Source organism: Carassius carassius, chromosome 7 (genome assembly GCF_963082965.1).
Source record: "Carassius carassius chromosome 7, fCarCar2.1, whole genome shotgun sequence".
NCBI lineage: Eukaryota > Metazoa > Chordata > Actinopteri > Cypriniformes > Cyprinidae > Carassius > Carassius carassius.
The window spans coordinates 36,054,838-36,077,205 of NC_081761.1; the positions used below are offsets into that span (position 1 = coordinate 36,054,838).

General features: G+C 34.9%; 1 pseudogene; it reads right to left on the reverse strand.

Annotated features, from left to right (window-relative positions):
- Window positions 1-1,731: 1,731 nt before the first annotated feature.
- LOC132144267 (complement C3-like) overlaps window positions 1,732-22,368 on the reverse strand; it is a 37,867-nt pseudogene continuing 17,230 nt past the window's right edge.

Sequence of the window (22,368 nt, forward strand, 5' to 3'; positions counted from 1 at the left end):
TATGACTCTCAACAGTGGTGACAATCAACAAAATGTTGCATGCTGGGTAAAACCATAGTAAAAACTCCCGTCATGCACTGCAGTATTGTTACCACTGTTGAGGACCGTGTGATAAGTGTGCATGTCTAAAAGCTTGAATTGACAGTTTCCACTTTTGTCTTTCAACGTTGAAGCATTGTGAGGTTTTTTTTTTTTTCTTCAGTTCAGTAATAGCTGAATGACAGTCAACGATCTAAAGATAAAGACTATATCATGATGTTCAGACACCATGAGTTATAAGCAGAAAAAGCATAAGATCTTCTGTTACTGCAAGGTTTGATTCAGCAATGCATACATGTTTGTTGCGAAAACAATATTGCAATTGTTTAGAATCAAATTGCTTTGAATCAGTAAAAGGGTCAAGACACTACCTAAAGCAAACCCTGACCACAATTATGGTGGCATAGTGTTTTTTTTCTTTTTTCAGTTGAAGGCTGTGGCTAAATTCAGTTGTAGTTCTTGTGTTTCGCTTTACTTCAGTGATGTTGATTGTTAACAGCAGAAGTTCATCACTAATGTACAATCATCATTTAATTAGTCACTTAATTATCTTATTAACTTTAACCCTTTGAGGACTTGGATATGACTTAAAGACTTGCTTGTGACTTGAAAGTCCCACCTCTGCTGTCTATTAAATGCCACTCCAATTATGTGATGGCGATTTTAGCGGTGATCACGGAAGCAGCTTTACTGATTAGATGCGCATGATCATATCGTTCGATATATCGCCCAGCCCTATGTTAAAAGTAATTCATAAGATTGAAACATAAAATTTACAGATTGGTAGAAAAACAATTGTCTTGTCCAAATTCCCACACTAGAGGTCTTGCACTTGAGAGCGTGTGCATGTAAGACTGTCCCAGGTCTTAAAAACGACTAAGCACAATGCCCTTAATGTACACTAAATCCACACTCCAGAGCACAAACATCATTTAATTAGTCACTTAATTGTCTCATTAATTTGAACTCTTTGAGGACTTGGGATTTAACCTGAAACTCGTTTGTGACTTGGAAAGAATGACTCGGTTCTTCCTCTGGTGAAATCACCTGCTGAGTTCATGGGTGGAGCAAAAGTATGGCAGGACTTTTACTCTTTGGCCCCTGGACTTTCCACCTCTGATTACATCTAAGATAAGATCATATTAATATAGAGCTGCCTGTGATGGACTCTGTAATGAGATCATTCCAGTTGTTCAAGACCGGATTTTAAGGCATTAGTTCAATACAGTCCTCAGTTCCACCTTGGTCATTCGGTTCACCTTTGAGCCAAAACCTGAATAACACGTACCATATTCAGTTTTTCAGAACAAATTTATGTATCTAACAATACTAACAGTATAACAGCATGTTTTGAGAGTAAACTAAAGTAATACAGAAGCCTAAAAAGAAGTGAAAATGCAAAAAAGAATAAGAGAGAAATACTTTTCTTAATATAATTTACAGTATTTAAAGTGGTTTTAGTTGTGGCGTTTTGGAAGAGTTTTGTAAAGCTATTTTTTTGGAGGTTTATTTTTAACTCTTACCCTTGATTCAGTAGTGAATTATCCACCAATTTCATGATCCCCTCGTTCTCAATGTCAGACAATCCAAACCAAATTTATACATTTGACCATTCTAAATGTATTTAATATTTCAAGCTCTGTTATTAATACAGATGCACATTCATAGATCATGGCACACACACTTTGGATCAGAGGTCAAATGAACTTACATTCTGCCCACGATTTGGACATCATCAGCCTGGCCCATGATCAGATAGCTCTCACCTTGTTTCAGATTCAAAGCTTCTTTGCAAGAGATCTGTAAGGTGAAGGTACGGTCCTCACTCTCCACGTTGATTTCTGGACCTATACAAATTCATGTGTATGACATGTGACATGTTTGATTTTCTCTCTCTTCCTCTGAGTTATCACTGACACAACATTGAAAAAAAAAAAAATCACCAGTGTCTGGTAAGATAAAGACCAGTAAGACAAGACGTGAGTAGCTTGTTTTGTATGGATTAAATGCAAACATTTATCAGAAGAACATCTGTAAATCACTTTGCATCTTACTTCTGAATTAAGCAGAACATTAAAATACAAACGTTTACACACTGTGTTTGGAGTGAGGAGTTTTACCTGTTTTGAGGGCAAGTTCAATCCTCACATCGTAATAGACTGTTAATGCATCCTCACGTTGTCTCAAAAATGACAGCTTTATAAACTGTAAAAAGATTTTGATTGATGTAGTATCTTACTGATCACCTCATTAACTAATAATTATATATGTATATATACACATGCATACATACATACATACATAAAAACTCAATCACTGCAAACATGCACACACATAATATGTTACCGTAATTTATTTTAGGATCACAGGCTTTCGTATTGCGGTGAGCCTCAATAATTTTCTCCTTCTTTTGAAGGCAGCAGTTTTCTGTTTCAGCAATGGAAAAGAATAATTACAATACTCTAGATTAACGGTAGAACTTTAAATTTTTAATTATTATTACACCGAAACGCTACCTTCGGCACACTGACAGACATCGTTCTCACAGATTTTCTGAACAGCTCCCTCCTTCCTGGATGGAATATAAAACCTCATACATGCGATTTTCTAAACATGGAAGATTGACATGGGTCACATAATGTTCATTGTCCTGCAGCATCAGCAATATTAAAGTAAAAAGCTGTGAAAATAATGTCAAAACAAGACAAATATAATAGTGTCAGTGGCTCATTGAGATTTTCTTTTTGAATTTGTGTAATAAATATGTTTATTTTTTTACGAATAAAGATGTTGCTCAATAATGATTCAGTAGCTATGTTTGTTTTAATAGATTTACTCTAAAATACGTTCTATAAAACAACTTTATAGAATGATATTACCATAGACATTAGGGAAAACATGTAAATAGGGGTGCTCTGTGAAGAGCAGAGTGAAGAGAGAAATGATTAGTGACATGTTGGTTTCAAATGGCTAAATGTAATTCTACTCGAATTAGAAGAGTACAAAACAAACAGACACAAGCGCGACCTCCACAATGACTATTTAAACGGTAATGGTTTTTCCATAACTGAAATCAAAAGTGTGATCTGCATGTAGGTTATTAGTTCTTTACCCACCTAGAAATTTTTAATGTTCTAGGAATGTTTTCACCGGATATTGTTATTTTAATTCCCAGAATGTTCTGCTAAAAGTTAGGATAACATTCTCTAAAACATTCTAGAAATGTCTATTGATAGCATTGTTACAACATTATTCTCTAACATTCTAATACAGCTTCCCATCACACTAGATGTGGACTGACATTGCTCAGAAGTCAGATGTTGGTTGAAAGTGAAATCCCAACCTCTGTTTGGTGTCAAATTCTAGCATTAATAACTCCAAAAACAGTATTACCAACTTCACTTATTATGAACAAGATTTATTTCTGTCATAAAAGTAAAAAACATTCTTATTGAGATTAACAGAGGTGTTGATGGTTAAAATAATAGTTTAGTTTGACGTCACCATTATGGGGATCAGTACTTAGGCATTATGACTCTTTTCAGTGTTACTGTTCTTTTAACTGCTGACGTTGGTTACTTGCTAACATTAAAAATGTCCTCATTTAAAGATCTGATCAACTGGTTTTATCTGGAGTCAAGTCTATGCTATCAATTTAATATTAGTGACTGTAGCAGATGTGTTGCAATGCTTAAGAACCTGCAGGTTTATATCATATAAACCTGTGAATCAAAATGGGTCAGGCTGTTGACCCATTGAGAAAATGAATAAATAAGATGTTACAAACACCACACATTAGCTTGGGTGAAAACAGGTAACCAGACCACATATGTGACCACGTATTAATCACCATCAAGCAACCAGTGTCACCTAACCACATGTTCTCTTGCTGTCTTTGCCACAACAAAGATTACAGCAGCTAAAGAACAAAGCTGAATAGACAAGTGTCAAATTGCACAACTAAAGCCAACACTTACCACCATTATGGTCACATCAAACCAAACTATTACTTTTAAACAGAACATCCACATCTAAACCTCTTTTTAAGTCTTAATTAGAATGTTAGGGGATAATGTTCTAATAATGTTATTAATATTTTTTAGAATGTTTTTAGAGAACGTCAGAGGTGGGTAATCCAGGGGCCAAAGAGTAAAAGTCCTGCCATATTTTTGCTCCACCCATGAACTCAGCAGCTGATTTCACCAGAGGAGGAACCAAATCATTCCTTCCAAGTAACAAACTACACTGTTAAAAATCGCTGTAAAAAAACGGCCAAATGTCAACAGTAACATACTGTTTTTCATTAAAACAGTGCATTCTGGGTAATATTCATCATTTTCGAGAAGGTAGCCTGCTGTTATATATCGTAATTTAACAACGTTCAAAGTCGACACTCAGCGGCTGTGTTTCAAATCACACACTACACCCTCAATCACTATTCCCTACACGAGTTTACTAATATAGTCCACCTGACAGAGAGAATGAACACTAAAGTGAATTCAGACACTGATCAACAGCTGCTGTTAACGAGCAGAATCACTGAAGAAAAGAAAAATAAGACAAACACAAGAACTACAACTGACTTCAGCCACAGCCTTAGATGAAATCAACTGAAGATATAAACAATCAACAAACAGCTTTACCAACTTCACTCATTACTAACCAGATTGACTTTATTTCTATCAGATCAGAGATCAAAAGATCTTATTGAGAATTACAGAGATTTAGATGATAATGTTACTGTTTTGTTTGACGTCACCATTGTGGAGATCAGTGTTTGCTTTAGTTGGGTTCCTGACCCTTGACTTTTGTACTTTAAACTGTGTTTCATTGCTATATTTGTATCTGTATGATACATCTGTTACAGCAATATTAATTTTGATGGTCAAGTGATTATGGCTGTTTTTATCAGGCATGATCTATTTGGCTGACTTAAAGTATTGCAATAAGTAATCAAATGTTAATTTGGTGTAAAAATACGTGAGTGAATTGAACAATTTTTTTGATTCTTCAATTTTATGAGATACAGTAATGTGATAACTAGAAAATATGGTTTTAATGACAGTTTGAGTTTTAAATATTTTGGGCAGCAGTATCCGCAACACTCAAAGAGAGACATTAACAATCAGCTATGAATCTCAACAATGGTGACAATCAAAAGGTTCATGATACAATACATGCTGGGTACCATCGCAGGATAAAACTCATCCATGACACCCAGCATGCATTGCGGCATGAATAAATTATGCCCCTGAATTGTTCACTTCTTTTCTTGAATTATTATGTGCTTATAATTTTACATTTGTCTTAAGTTTTAGTAGCATGTTTTGTGATTTTCAGAACTTATCTGTTTATTTATTTTGTGGATTGTCACCATTGTTGTGATTCATACACTGATTATTGATGTTTCTGTCTAAATAACAACAAAGGTTTTTTTTTTTATTATGAGTTAAATTTTCTTAACAGTCTTTCATAACTTATGGCTCAGCAGTGTTCATTCTTATCAATATTCAATAAGAGAAGGAACACGGGATTAAACCAGAAATAATATAGTGTTTTTGTTCTTGTCAATCTATAAACAACAATACCAGATATTTTTCTTCTGTGGACTTTTGTTTTGCTAAAACAAGTTCCAAAGATGCATTGTTACAGCATGTTAAAAAAAAAAAAAAAAACAGTTATTGAAAAGTCACGTTTAAGAGCCCAACTAAAGTAAACACTGATCTCCATCATGGTAGTGAAAAAACACCTAAACCTATTTTACTCTCCATAAGATTTCTGTTTTAGTAGTTGTTTAATCAGATCTTGAGAGATTTGATGTATTCTTTTATTCAGTTGATTTCATCTAAGGCTGTGGCTGAAGTCATGTATAGATCTTGTGTTTCTCTCTCCTTCAGTGATTCTGCAGGTGTTTATCAATAATGCTCAATCATCAAATAATCACAGAATTATCGCATTAACTTCACTGATTCAGTGTTACTCAAACACTATGTAGTGTGCACACATTATAAGTGTTCATTTAAAACGGAGGATTTTGTTGTGGGGTTTAAAGGGTTAAAGATTTAAGATGAAGAAAAACAGCATGAAACATAATTTAACAGTAATAAACTGTAATTAATTTACAGGAAACAAACTGTAGAAAAACAGTTATTTACTGGCAGCAGTAAATAACTTTGCATAATTTTTTTTCTATATATGTTCACAAATATTTTAGTTAAATTTACTTTTTTTTTTTTGGTAAACGTCAGATTTAACTAAAATATTTGTGAACATCCATAGAAAAAAAAAATATTCAAAGTCATACACTGATAATGAGAGTAAATACTGAACTCGACTGTATTAATGTGTGTTTGCACAAGAGAGATCTGTTAGTTTAATGTAGTTTTGTAGTTCACCATTGTGCTGGAGAGTAGAGCCTGTGCTTCAGTCAATGATGAGCCACAAATTCTGATCTTCTGCTGCTTTATATAAAGGCAGTAAATGTGGAGTCGCTGATACAGTGATGATCTCTGTGTTAAGTATTTCAGCACATACATGTGCGCTATAGTTGACAATGAGCTGCAGTGATTTGAGTAAAAGTCATGTATTTAGTTACTTTATTACTGCACATTAAGTGTTTGCATCTTTATATTAAGAAATATTCCTTCTCAGTGAAATCAAATGAAATAAGTTTCGTAGGAATGCTTGTTTTTAAACTCGAACTGTTTGAAGCAGTGGGAGTGGAGTTAATTTTGATGGTAGACTTTACGGTAAAATACTATAAAAAAAATAAGAGTGGTAAATTAATGGTTGAAAGCTGTAAATTAACAGTAATTTACTGGCAGCAGGGTTAACGGCACAATTTTTTACAGTGTACACTGTACCATTAATTTACCACTCTTAATTTTTTTACAGTATTTTACCGTAAATTCTACCATGGAAATTAACTCCACTCCCACTGCTTCAAACAGTTCGAGTTTAAAAACTAGCATTGCTACGATGTTAGTCCTATGAACTTATTTTATTTGAGTCCACCGAGAAGGAATATTTCTTAATATAATACTGCAAACACTTAATGTGTAATAGTAAAGTAACTAAACGCATGACTTTTACTCAAATCACTGCAGCTCACACGTATGTGCTGAAATACTTAACACAGAGATCACCACTGTATCAGGATAATCCAAATTTACTGTCTTTATATAAAGCAGCAAAAGATCAGAATTTGTTGCTCATCATTGACTTAAGCACAGGCTCTACTCTCCAGCACAATGATGAACAACAAAACTACATTAAACTAACAGATCTCTCTTGTGCAAACACACATTAATACAGTTGAGTTCAGTATTTACTCTCATTATCAGTGTATGACTTTGCATACATTTTTTTTGTATGGATGTTCACAAATATTTTAGTTAAATTAACTTTTTTTTCATTTGGTAAATCTGACATTTACATTTTACAGTATATTACTGTTTTTCCTTGACTTAACAGCAACAAACTGTAGAAAAACTCTTTTTTTTGCTGGCAACCATTAATTTACGGCAACAAACTTTAGAAAAACAGTTATTTACTGGCAGCAGGGGTGCCAGTAAATAACTGTTTTTCTACAGTTTTTTTTCTGTAAATTAATTACAGTTTATTACTGTTAAATTATGTTTCATGCTGTTTTTTCTTCATCTTAAATCTTTAACCCTTTAAACCCCACATCCACAACAAAATCCTCAGTTTTAAATGAACACTTATAATGTGTGCACACTACAGAATGTTTGAGTAACACTGAATCAGTGAATTTAATGAGATAATTCTGTGATTAATTGATGATTGAGCATTAGTGATGAACATCTGATATTTAAAAACAGAATCACTAAAGGAAAGAGAAACACAAGCACTACAAATGACTTCAGCCACAGCCTCACCAGATTCACAATACACTGTCAGAAATAGGGGTACAGTAGGAGTCCATTTCTGTCCCCCAAGGTACAATCTACACTAATGTACCCCATAGGGCTTATTATAGGACCTCAAGGTACATGTATGTACCTTTTTGAGGGTCAAAAAGGTACATATATGTTCCCAAACATTAAAAGGTACATATATGTACCGTTTCTTTTAAAGGTTAAGATACAATTTGTAGAGCCAGCCCTGATTGGCTGCTTGAATCCAAAAGAACGTTCGGTTTCTTCTGTTTCTTTCTTTTGGCGGGGACAAAGTCATAGCACAATTACGCTTGGTTCTTACCAGATTTAAGTAGTCCAGGGGCCAAAGAGTAAAAGTCCTGCCATATTTTTGCTCCACCCATGAACTTAGCAGGTGATTTCATCAGAGGAGGAACCAAGTCATTCCTTCCAAGTCACAAACGAGTCTTGAGTCAAATCCCAAGTCCTCAAAGAGTAAAAGTTAATGAGATAATTAAGTGACTAATTAAATGAAGATGCAGGGTAAGATTGAGGGTACAGCCCTAGTGACAAGCTATTGTACCCCTAAAGGTACAGTTATGTACTTTATTTTCTGAGAGTGTGTATGATATGAGTTTAGAAACACAGTGTAGCTAAAGCCACATGTCTACCAAAACTTAATTAAAAATTTCATAACCTAATATGTAAAACTGTGAATTTTATGAAATATTTTCTAAGGCCATGTCATGTGTGTTTTTAGAGAAGGCTAATCAGATTGATTTATGGCACTTGTCATCTCTGTAACATCTCACATGTAAACACTCCTGTGTGCTTTGTCTTTGTGTTTGGCTTTGAAAATTCCCCGATTCATGGTTCTATTGTTCTCACCAATCGAGTCTTTCACACCTCCTTTACTATTGTAATTACGGGTTTATTATTCGGATATTTAGTGTGTACAGAGGTATATCAGTGTTGTTATGAGCAGATATGCACCAGGAAGTTGAGACGAACCATGTGACATGATGCGACGGTGTCCGGTTATGACACTCTAAAGATTGACAAGGTGAAGGTCCAATCAGAGTTTGTCTGGGTCACAGCTCGAGTACACGGAAGCAAACACACAGAGACAGCACTGGGAGAGGCTGTTTATCATCAGATCGCATAAATCAGTGGAAAATGAATAGAAATGATGATTCTGTCCGAAGAAATATGAAGTAAACATCAGTAAATATGTCCATATATCTCCACGGATATGCATCTTTGGTCTATAAATCCTTATTGACACTGTTCAGTGAGTCTATGTGAACACAAATAAACCACTGCAGACGTGACTAAATATGAATGAGTGGTGAATTTCTATTCAAAATGTGGCACAATACGGATTTATTATTTTGCACTCCTGAGATAAATTACTAAATAACTGTCACTGCAACGTTTTATCAAAACATTGGTCAAATATCGATGCTAGAGTCTTTAAACTTTCAAATGATGCACAGTTTGTCAAGATCAAGTGAGAGAGTGATGTTTAACGTGCTGTGAAAGTGAAACAATAATAAACTGGGGCCGTCGGCGATGCTTGCAAGTAAAGGGGTTATTCAATGTAAGTCTAGGTGATTTCATTCTTTACTTTATATATATATATATATATATATATATATATATATATATATATATATATATATATATATGCTTGACTTGTCACATTTTCACAGTAAATAGGCAAGTGTGACTGCTTAACCAGTATCACATGTTTGCATGCACATCAGCTTCATACCTAAAGAGTAGTATTCATATACAGTGACAGCTGCTGGTTGAAGGAAGCCTTCATTCATTATTCTGTGCAGCCGGAATGAAATCCTATCTTCCCTGGTATGAGAAATCTGCAGAGAGTGGAAGTGCAGAAAGCAGAAACCTTATAGTAAGCATGCAAGTGTGTGTTTGTGTGTGTGTGTGTGTGTGTGTGTGTGTGTATGCACTTGCAGATGTACTTGTGTTACCCCAAATCATTTTAATATTTACAGTAGAATTTATGCTGAATTATAGAATTATAGTAATTGGGTCTATATGTCCTGTTCTCTTGATGATAGCCTCACTAAGTCTTTGGTAATGATGGCACCATTTATTTATTTTTTACATTACAACACATTTATTTTACTGTTTTCAATTTTTGAACTGAGACGGAGACCTTGTCCAGGTAGAGGATGAGGGATCCTCGCTCTGAAAGCTGCTTGTTCATCTCAAATTTCTGAATCATCCTGTCATGTCCAGCTGACAGCTACAAAACGAAACAATAAGTTAGTATTGGAAAGTTTGATAATGGGCCACTGTAATATCCAGTGGAGCACAGAGTATGGAATTTGTGAGAAAATCAAGCAATAAATTACACCCTGAATGTCAGAAAAATCTTTACCTTTACACTAATGGTATGTTTTAAAATACTAAAATGTTTTTCTTGCTATAGTTAAAATATACATTATTATAATAGAACATAGTTATTATAAAAGAATATTGTGATTGAAAGTTATTAAATAACAGAAAGAGTTTGCTACCACAGTTTGCACAGTTGGTGTACATACACAGCAAAATCCTCAGTGTTAATTTAACACTCTGAGTGTGGACTCATATAAACACTTAAGCAGTGTTAAAAGTAACACTGAAGCAGAGTTGAAGTTAATGAGATAATTAAGAAGTTAATTAAATTATGATTGACCATTATTGAAGACACCTGATGTTAACAAGCAGAATCACCAAACGAGAAAATCACAATTTGTGTGTCACCATTATAGTGGTCAGTGTTTGCTTTAGTTGGGATCTTGGCTTGTAACTTTTTAAATTACAAATTTGTGTTTCAAGCTATGAGCAAAAATCCTTAGGTGTTGATGATTATGTTTTAATGTAATCGTTGCTTGACTTCTGATCACTGAACTCATTTACAGTTTCTTCTCTTCTTATTGACCATTACTGATTATAACAGCTTTGATTCCACAACGAAAGACTCTGTATTTTCTATACATTTTGTAGGCGTCTCTTGTGATTCTGTGATTCAGATTTTTGTTTTTATTAAAGATTTTTAGTTTTAGGCACACACAGATAACAAGAATCAGCGTATGAATCTCAACAACGGTGGCAAACGGCATATTCAGATAAACAGATCTACTCTGAACATCACAAAACTAGATGCTAAAAATTCACATAAAAACAGCGAAAATAAAATATAGTTAGAATAAAAAGTTAAAAAGACAGTTCAGCTCATAATTTATTCATGCCACAATGCATGATGGGAGCCATTATGGATCAATTTTTTATCCACCTAATTTAAGTACACAGTAAAGAAACCTGAACTCAGGCATTCAGACCACTACATGACAATTAGTTCAAACCAATTATCAATACCACATGATTGGCTTAGCTCTGGTCTGTCTGTATGTTACAACTCAGTTACCACAGCCACACAAAATCTGAAGTTATTAACTGAAGGGTCAAGATCCCAACTTAAGGAAACACTGACCACTATAATGGTGACACACAAATTGTAATTTTCTGGTTTGTTGATTCTGCTTGTTAACATCAGGTGTCTTCAATAATGGTCAATCATAACTCAGTTAACTTCTTAATTATCTCATTAACTTCAACTCTGCTTCAGTGTTACTTTTAACACTGCTTCAGTGTTTATATGAGTCCACACTCAGGCCTTGTCCACACGGACACGGGTATTTTTATAACCGTGACTTTTTTTACGCGGTTTGGCCGTTCGTCCACACGGAAACGCAGTATCAGGTCACTGAAACCGAACATTTTTGAAAACCCCTGCCAGGATGAGGATTTTCAGAAACGCCGGTTGCAGTGTTGTCGTGTAGACAGTAAAACCGGGGTTTTTGCCTTGCGACGTCAGAGTGTGCGCCGTTATCCGTTGACTGCTTTGATGACGATTCTGTGCAATGGCGGATGTAGCCCACACACTGCTGACAATAACTGTGCTAACAGGGCTGCTTGTAACATGTACACAGATACATGCTCAGTTATATTACTATATAGCGGAATCGGTAATAACTTTTTGTTAGGCTTCTGATTGGCCAACGTGGCTTTACGATTAGGGTGATATTGCCGCCTGCTGGTGTGGCATGCTCGTGACAGCGCTTGATAGCGTGTTTTTGCGTTTTCATGTAGACGGAGATTTCAATCTCGTTTTTAAACCGAGCATGTGTGGACGGGATTTTTTTTTAAAATGCTGGAGGAAAAACTCCGGTTATAAAAATACCCGTGTCCGTATGGACTAGGCCTCAGAGTGTTAAATTAACACTGGGGCTTTTGCTGTGTAGAGTCTGTGTTTCTACACTTTTTTTTTTGTAGTGGAAACAAATGCAGTTTGTTGGGACTGACATTATATGCAAATTGCAATTGAAAGCCTCTGAAGTTACTAATTTAATTTTGTCAAAAGCAAATGTGAATAATAGAAATGTGATTCATACCGCCTTAAGATCATTCTCATCCACAACAAATCCTGTCAGTAATGATATGTCCAATATAGACATGGTGGCATCTCTCTCAGCAGACAGATATCTGTGATCAAAGCAAATGTGAGCTTTCTTTAGCATTACCGGCACTGCAAAAATAAGGGGTTCAGAAAGAGCTCCAAAACTCACCTGGTACTGATAATGAGTTTGTAACTCTCAGTTGCTCCTTGATATGTTACTAAAAAAAAGAAATACAAAAATCCAAGATAGTAATTGACAATTACTACAAAACAAATTTTCTATTATAATACTGTATATTATAACATTGTATATATATATATATATATATATATATATATATATTGTATATATTCTAATTTATTATGAATCCAATTTTAGACCATCAAGATTTCATGACAAATAAACATTAATTTTGCTCTGTAAGAAAAAAGGGCTTCATTTTCCTTTTTATGCAAAACATAACAACCAAATGACAACAGAGACAGAGCATCATGAAATTATTAACCTTTATTAGCCTTTTCAAAAGCTAAAACCTGCAGAGGAGAAAACAACACAAAGCACAATTAAAGACAGCATCTACGGTCCAATGTAAGGTTAGATTTATCTTTGAGTATTGCTTTCTTCAGTCACTCACAGTTACAGAGGCCTCTCCAGAACCCTTAGCACTGATAGTGATTTGCCTGTTGGATAGAATCTGTTGATAAAATAAATAATAATAATAATAATTGTAGTGTCTGCTTAGGATCATTGATGATTGTTTAGGCTTTATTTGCATTTATTAAATTATTTTCCTTTAAAGTGACAGACACATGTGTGCTTCTAAAGGTATAGGCCTATTGTTTTACTAATATCTGGATAATCTGTTAATATAATATTTCATACATCAGAGCTTGGTAGACATTATTATATATTTTAGCCGTAATTAAACAGATAAATTAATAAATTATAATTAAAGATAGGCCCTATTTAATTTATCATTGATATTAATTATAAATATATACATAATAAATAATCATATATGACATAAACAATTTGAGATTTTAAAAAGTAAAAATAAAAAATGATAAATTGTTTAGATAAAAATGTGTGATTACATGATAATGTAGTCCTAATTCAAGCAAATTAATTAAATTGATAAATTCATAAAAATCCATCCCCTCTGTAACAGCTGCAGAACTGTCAACAAATCCTACTACTACTAATAATAATTATAAATAAGCTATTTTAAAATAAAAATATTAATGTGTTCTGCTGCAAGTTCACATACTTGAGCATGTTTTCTCATGGTTCATCACTGATCATTTTGTCCTTGTATGTTTTTATTTGGGGGGGGGGGGGGTGTAATGAATGGGTGTCCATTATTTTCTTATTTTGCTTCACTGAAGGTGGCAACCCTACCCCCTAGTTCTCTTAAGATATTACTGACAAACTCACCTTTTCTGTTTGTGCAAGATAAGATTCATCTTTGTTGAACTTCCACACAATCGGCTGCTGGCTGCCGTCCACTCGAATCGTCATCTCCAGGTCCAACTGCCTTATATCTTTCACTTGAATCCTGTACTCTGCTACAGCCTTAAACACCATGATGGTGGCCTGGGATGGAGGAGACAAGTTTGAACGGATGTGTAGGCTTCACCTGAGGGGTAGTCTTAAATTGTTATTTTCTTTTCTTAAATTTTGCATATTGAGCAGGTGGACAGATATGCGATGCAGATGTACATGTGGGATGTAGACTACCAACCTGAGTCGTGCCATATCCTCCGTTGTACTGCCTCTGATCATTGAGCCAGTTTACAATGGGAGCTGCACTCTGAAAGTCTTGAGCTTTTACGAGAGCCAAAAGTGCATAGGCTGAAGCCTCTAAAGTAAAGCTATTGCTTCCAGGGACAGGATAGTGACTTCCATCTGTTTGAGAATAATTCATTTAAGTTTTATTTGTAAAGCGCTTTAAACATACAGATTGATTCAAAGCATCTACACTTTTTGTTTATGGACAGCAAATATTAATCAGACTTTTAATGACATTTAAGCAGAAATAAAAAGACAAAACACATTGTTTTCAGAACAGGACATGAATTCAAAGAAATGGCTGTATCTTCACCTGCAGAGGCTTTTCTTAGTGGGACTTGTTTGTCGAGTGCATTTCCATTGGCAAGAGCATAAGATGTCATTGCCATTGCGTAAGGATTCGTCAGACCATGAAACTGTGATTTGAGGTATACGATTGCTTTATTTATGCTACTGTCAAGACTCTAAAAAAAAGAAAAAAAAAGAAAAGTTGATTGGAGAGAATTAATTACTTGGAATGGCATAAAAAGAGCTAAAAACATGTTAGCTTTTTCAAGTATTGCATTTTAACTCAAAGACTAGCAGGACCTACTGAGATTTGGTCGACACAAAGGGCTTTCCCCTCCTGTAGGGCAATGAGCACAAAAGCAGTCATGGATGCTTGAGAATTTTCCCCATGTACATTCCCCTGTACAGAGTGATGAAATTGTGATATTTGAAACAATTAAAGGTGCAAGTAAAGGTATGGGCACATTTACCATTGCTCTGTGAAATTTTGTGAGTGAAATCCAGTCATGTCAATGAGAAATGGAGCAATATAGAATTACACCAAATAAACATCCTGCAACAAAGAAATTTCCCTATGCAATCTGGTAGTGCTGACCACGAACAAGCTTTCTGGTTGGTGTTCAGGGATGACTTCTGTGAGGACGGAGACTCAAAACTTAGCAACAAAGCAAAACAAAACTGCAGTTGAACAAGTTGCATACTCTGCCAGTTTCAGTACAATGCTTCAATGTAATGTTATAAAATGATCCATAAAAAAAGGACTGCACTTGCTGAGGTTGGTCTGTTTGCTAGCTGGTACACTATCACTGTATGTTTATTTCATCATTTTTAATTACTGTATTTCTTCCATGCTATTTTGTCACATTCAGCCCTGTTTTTTTTATTTACATTTTTTTAATGCTTTCATCTTGCCATCGCTACTTGAGCCTGTTAATCAATGTATTTCAAATCATTAGAAAATCACAGGTAGGTGGATTTGATCAGGGTTGGAGCTAGTGATGGCAAGATGAAGCCTCATGAAGCTTTAAGATTTTAAGCCAAGTGGTTAACAAAAGGGTTAATTTCTGGAAACTTAATTTGCTCACAATACCACCTGCTGGTCAACGAGTGTAAAACAAGCAGATATATTACAGACAGAGGTGTAAAGGCCAGGGGTCAGAAAGTAAAAGTCCTGCCATATTTTTGTTCCACCCATGAACTCAGCAGCTGATTTCACCAAAGGAAGAAACGTCATTCCTTTCGTTACAAACTAGTCTCAAGTCAAATCCCAAGTCCTCAAAGAGTTAAAGTCAATGAGATAATTAAGAGACTAATTAAATGATGATTGTGCATTGGTGATGAACACCTGCTGTTATTGTGCGTTACAGAAGATCAGATGGTGATGTTTTATTGGTTAAAATTACGCCACCATCATGGAGATCAGTGTTTGCTTCAGCTGGGCTCTTGAACTTTGGCTTTTTGAGTTGGATGTTTCTCTGTAAAAGTACATGTGTTGTTATAAAGCAGTGCGATCAGTGCTGTGCTGAAAACCATTACTAGCTGGTTTTACATGATAGAGTAATTTTTAGGCATCAGTCTGTTTATTTCCAAAACAATTTTATTTAAGATATGTACAGTTTAAACAACCTACTTTGTGGAGCTACCACATGCAAATGAACTGTTGGTTTAATAGTTATAATTAGTTACAAATGTATATAATGACTATATATTTTTGAAACCTTGTCATAATAAGAAGCACAGACATGATGACCCAGCATATTAATCTCAACAATGGTAACAATCAACAAAATGCTGCATGCTGGGTAACACCATAGTTAAAAACTCCCATCATGCACTGTAGCATGAATAATTATTGTCACCACTGTTGAGGATCATATGATAAGTGCTCATGTCTAAAATCCTGAGTGCAATTTTTCCCCAATATTTAAGCATTACAATAATATTTGTTTAATAGGATTTTTCTTTTTGTAGTTCAGTAATAGCTGTACATCATTTAACAAACCAAAGAGAGACCCCTTCATGATGTTCATTTCAATGTTTTAGAAGAAAAAAAGGACATTTTAATCTGCTATTTCAAGCTTTTAATTCAGCAATGTGTTATAGTTTACTATGTAACACAACCGCAAGTGTTAAAAAGCAAATTACTTTGAACTATTAAAAGGGTCAAGAGCCCAACTAAAGCAAACACTGATCTCCATGATGGTGGTATCATTTTAACCAATAAATCATCCATCCTCTGTAATTCTTAATAACAGCAGGTGTATATCACTAATGCACAATCATCATTTAATTAGTCACTTAATTATCTCACTAACTTTAACTCTTTAAGGACTTGGGATTTAACTTGAGAGTAGTTTGTGACTCGGAAGGAATGTCTTGGTTCCCCTGATGAAATCAGCTGCTGAGTTCATGAGTGGAACAAAAATATGGCAGGAATTTTACTTTCTGACCCCTGGACTTTACACTGTCTGTAATATATCTGCTTGTTTTACACTCTTGGCCACCAGGTGATATTGTTAGCAAAATCAGTTTCCAGAAATTAACCCTTTTGTGAACCACTTGGTTGAAAAGCTTAAAGCTTCATGAGGCTTCATCTTGCCATCACTAGTTGCAGTTCTCATTTCAGTGATGTTGATTGTCAACAGCTGGTGTTCATCACTAATGCACAATCTTCATTTAATTAGTCGCTTAATTATCTCATTCACTTTAACTCTTGGTGGACTTGTGATTTAACCTGAGACTCGTTTGTGACTTGGAAGGAATGACTTTGTTCCTCCTCTGGTGAAATCAGCTGCTGAGTTCATGAGTGGAGCAAAAATATGGCAGGACTTTTACTCTTTGGCCCCTGGACTTCCCACCTCTGGCTGTATGGACTGGGTGAACTATCACTTCAGTGTTACAGTTTTTAAAACAGGTCTCACTTACAGTCATTCCTCCCGTAATTACTCTGAAAACACCATCAGGTAGCTGCTTATTCAGTATGAGCCACTTGAGAGCAGAGCAGATCACATTGCGGTCTATGTTTACAATGTCAGTGGCCATGGCAAATACTTTAGCAACATATGCTGTCAGCCTTTAGGAGAAAGAAAACGAAACTTGAGTCTTAATTATGGTGAGATTCTTGAGTAACAGCTTTTACTGACCAAGTAGAAATATTGAGAAATATCTTAGTTACCAGGTGCTGCTTGGACGTCTAATATATGCAGCATAGGACCCATCACTTTTACGATATGTCAGCTGTTGATTGTAACCTTTTCATCAAGACAATAAGAGGGGTATACTATATGAAACAAACATTTAGGAGCAGGAAAGTTGACTTTGGAGTGTTTGGTTTACCTCTCGTGATGTATGTAGCAGCTGTCTGCCTAAGCCCAGCCTTCACTGTATGCCACTGATTAGTTTTATCCAAGTAATGTATTGCAATGACAGGCATTGTTAGGCCAACCATGTTCTGCTCCCCACAGCCACTAGGCAGGGTAATCAAGGAACCCATGGCCTGACCACTAATAGCCTTCTCTATTGTTATACTGATTGTATCTCCTGTGCAAAAGAGATTGACATACTGGTAAAAACAAGGCTTTTTTATTTTACAAACTTACAGCAGATGTTAGAGGAGTCACCTGTTGCAGATAACTATGTGTTTGCAGGTGTGTTGGGCGCCTGGTCCCTCAATATAAGGCTCTTGATAACCTCCACATGTTCACCACCTGTTCCAGAAAGACAAGAACTATACAGTCACACTTCACTCTTATCTTTGCATGCAAGACATGCATTTCAATGACTTGTGTGGTTTTTATTTAGTATTTGATTGAGGCCAGAAGAGCCACTGAGGTTCATCCAAAAATTCTAATTCTGTCATTAATTACTCACTCTCATGTCGTTCCAAACCTGTAAGCCTTTATTCATTTTCAGAATTTTTTTTTTCATATTTTAATGAAATCCGAGAGCTCTCTGACTCTCTCATAGACAGCAAGTATACTGCCACAGTCAAGGCCCAGAAATGTAGTAAGGACATAGATACAATAGTCCATGTGACTATTTTACATCAGTGGATAATACTTTTTGTGCACAAAAAAATAAATAAAAACAATGACCTTATTCAGCAAATCTTCTTCTAAATAATGACAATTAATTTTTTTTAATTAACCCTTTAACAGCAAGGTCAGACATTTGCAGGGTTCAAAAAACAAAAATCATAAAACTCGCAATATTCATAAAACACTGAATGAGAAGAAAACTCTTACAACTCCAAATATTAAGTAATTAATGGTTTTTGTTGGAATCCCCTTACCTTTCTTAGAAGGACTGAATTGTAGATTTTCATTAAGTTTGGTTAAAACACCTTCAGACTAAAGAAATGAATTGAAGAATAAGTGAGAAAGAGAACAAAGGGTATATAGATTCACATGTAATTATGCTAAACCTTTCATTGTAAAATCAACAAGTAACTTAACTCAAACCTCAGAATAAGAGTTCAGAATAAGAAGATATACAATGTATTGAAGTAATTAAAATATTAATTAATTGATGATTGAGCATTAGTGATGAACAGCTGCGGTTAACAAACAGAATTACTGAAGAAAAGAGAAACACAAGAACTACTACAACTGACACAGTATTAGATGAAACCAACTGAAATAAAATACATTAAATCTCTTGAGATCTATTTAAACAACCCCAATAACAGCATCACCATCTCCACTTATTAATAACCAGACTGGTTGTATTTCTGTCAGACGTCTACAGAATATCTTATTGAGAATGAACTAAGGTTTAGATGTTGATTATTTTTTTTCATTCAAAGTAACCATGTTAGAGATCAGTGTTTGCCAGAGGTGGAAAGAGTACAAAAATATTCTACTCAAGTAAAAGTACCATTACATTAATGAAATTTTACTTAAGTACAAGTAAATGTACCAGTCTAAAAATCTACTCAAGTAAAAGTAAAAAGTAGCTCATTTAAAATTTACTCAGAGTAAAAATTACTTAGTTACATTTTAACAGTGGGAGGAAGTCAAAATGGGACAGGCCAAGGGTGTCAAACTCAGTTCCTGGAGGGCCACAGTCCTGCACAGTTTACATTTAACCCTAATTAAACACACCTGATCCAGCTAATCTAATCATTTAGGTTTATTTGAAAACTACATGATATGTGTGCTGGAGCAGGGTTAGAACTAAACTCTGCAGGGCTACGGCCCTCCAGGAACTGAGTTTGACACCCCTGGGACAGGTCTATTAATCTCAAACTAGTTGTTTTTAATTAAAGGAATCAGTTATTTAGAATAATAAAACATTTGGGCTGTTACCAGGCAAATCAGTATCAACAAACTCATCTTTTAATGCAGAGGAAATGCAGAAGATTCAATGGAAGTGGCATTTAGATGTATTACACTGTTTAGTACAGGACAAGAATGCATTTAACCTGCAGTTACAAATGCATGAATAATGTTTTGATATACAAGACATAAAATGTTGAATACTCATTTGAAATGATAAGAAATTAATTATTTAAAAAAAATCAAAAGATACTTTAAATGTGAAATTAAAATGGCCAGTATGTGTCAGCAAGTCACTGTTAATAAGTGAGTCATTGCGATTGAACCGAATCATTTAAACGGTTGATTCATTCAGGAACGAAACACTGTCACGTTGCTCAGAGACGCAAAACTGTGCTTTGGTGGCTGTGTTTGGAATTATTTTCTGTTGTAGAAATAGAGCTAAAAAAGGCAATATGGTGTCTAAAATGCAAGTCTCTTAATTAACTTGTTTACTGAACTGTTATTTATATGTATGTATATATTCATGATGATTTTTGGAGGAAAAGATGGCATTCTTTGTGTGATTTTTATTTAATATATGAAATTATATAACTATGTGAATTTTCTGCCCCTATATCTTCAATTTTGTGATCATTCTAAATGCATTTTAGGAGACTGAATCACACAGTGAAAGAACGCACTATAAATGCGCGCGCACATAATTAAAACAAAAATAGCACACTCCTCACCGCGGTCTTTTTAGCTAATTTTTGCAAAACCTCTTGCTAAAATGTCAAAGCTTCATTTTAACCACCAATGCAACGATGCAATTATTTAGCTTACCTCTACATTCTTGCGAAGGGTTGATGTCTTGTCGAGATTTTATAAGCTGCTAGTTTGGTTTTAGGCAAGTACAGCTTACACTGCATAATAGAGCATACATATGGCCAGGTGTACACTTCATTTCCTTCGAGTTCAACTTCAGAATATGACGGGGTTTCGTTTTCAGCGGTGTCTGCACCACTAACGCCTGTTTTGTCCGTCTGCATCTTTCTTGTGACTTTAGCGCCAGTTGCAGTTTGCCCTCCTGCCCACTATTTACTGACTTAGTTTCCAGGGAGCGATTTATTTTTTTTATTTTTATTTTTTTTACTCAGTAATTAATGTGTTTTAAAATGTAGCGAAGTACAATACTTCAAACAAAATATACTTAAGTAAAAGTAAAATTACACATTTAAAAAATTACTTTAAAAAGTATTAGTACACAAAAAAGCTACTCAATTACAGTAACGCGAGTAAATGTAATTCGTTACTTTCCACCTCTGGTGTTTGCTTTAGTTGGGATCTTAATGTCTGTCCTTCAGAATAAATGTGATCAGGAGATGGCTGTAATATTTATGAGAACAATTATCATTTAATTGACTGATTTCATTCAAAATAGATATTATATTGACTTTAATAAAAAAAATTATTCTAATAGCCAACAGTTCTGTGAAAATATGTTAATTAAAAGCAGTTTTTAAACAATTTATGCACAAATGTTTTATCTGCAGTATCACTCACACAAACATCAAGAATCAACATATATATCTCAACAATGGCGAAAATTTCCAAAACAATCAGAAATCTCTGAACATCACAAAACAAGCAATTAAAGTCAAAGCAACATAGCAAACATAAAATAAAATGGACAATTCACCTGTAGTATTTATTCATGCAGCAATGTAAGCTGGGAGCCATGGATGAGTTTTGTATACTGTATGATAGTGACCGACTGACCGTCTGAGTCCGTGTATGAACATAAACTTTTGGAAAGACGTTTATATTAATTGTTGTTTAATAATCTAGGTTGTTTAATCAGATCTTGAGGGATTTAATTATTTTATTTCAGATGATTTTATCTAAGGCTGTGTCTGAAGTCAGTTGTAGTAGTTCTTGTGTTTTTCTTTTCTTCAGTGATTCTGCTTGTTAACAGCAGCTGTTCTTCACGAATGCTCAATCAGCACTTAATGAATCACTTGATTGCAAAGTTTTAAAACTTACATGGTTTAAGCCAATGCAATCTGTTTACTCAAATGTTTTGAGTTATGTAACTTGTTGGGTTTTACAGTGTACACTGCAATGAACTGTCTTGTTATTTGATCAAAAGGCTTCAATTTCTTACCACCACTAGGAGATCTTTCTTCACTCCATCACTGCCACGTCCTGCAGCAGCTGCCTTCACTACAATGGCGTGGCGTCCCAAAGATAATGGGACGATCACAAAAGGTACAGAATAAGATGATTTAGCATCTACTGTCACAGTGGTAGAGAACTTTCCTCGCTTGCTAGCCGGGCTGCAGATGTCTTTGGTTTCCATCAGTTCCACACGTACCTACAAGAATAAATGCAACTCAGATATTCCTTATGAATAATTAGAGGCTGATAGTGGCCAAAGCTAATTCTGTCATCATGCTGAGGCCTGTGTGATGGGTAAATCATTCTTTCAATCTGACCTTTAATTTTCTGCTGTACAAGTTGTGGATAATGGCCTTGATTTCAATTTGCTCATTGTGCACGGCTGAATATGGCAGCTTTAGGTCAATAAAGAGGTTTTTCCCCACTGTCATTTCATGGACCTCTCCCACACAGATACTTTTTTAG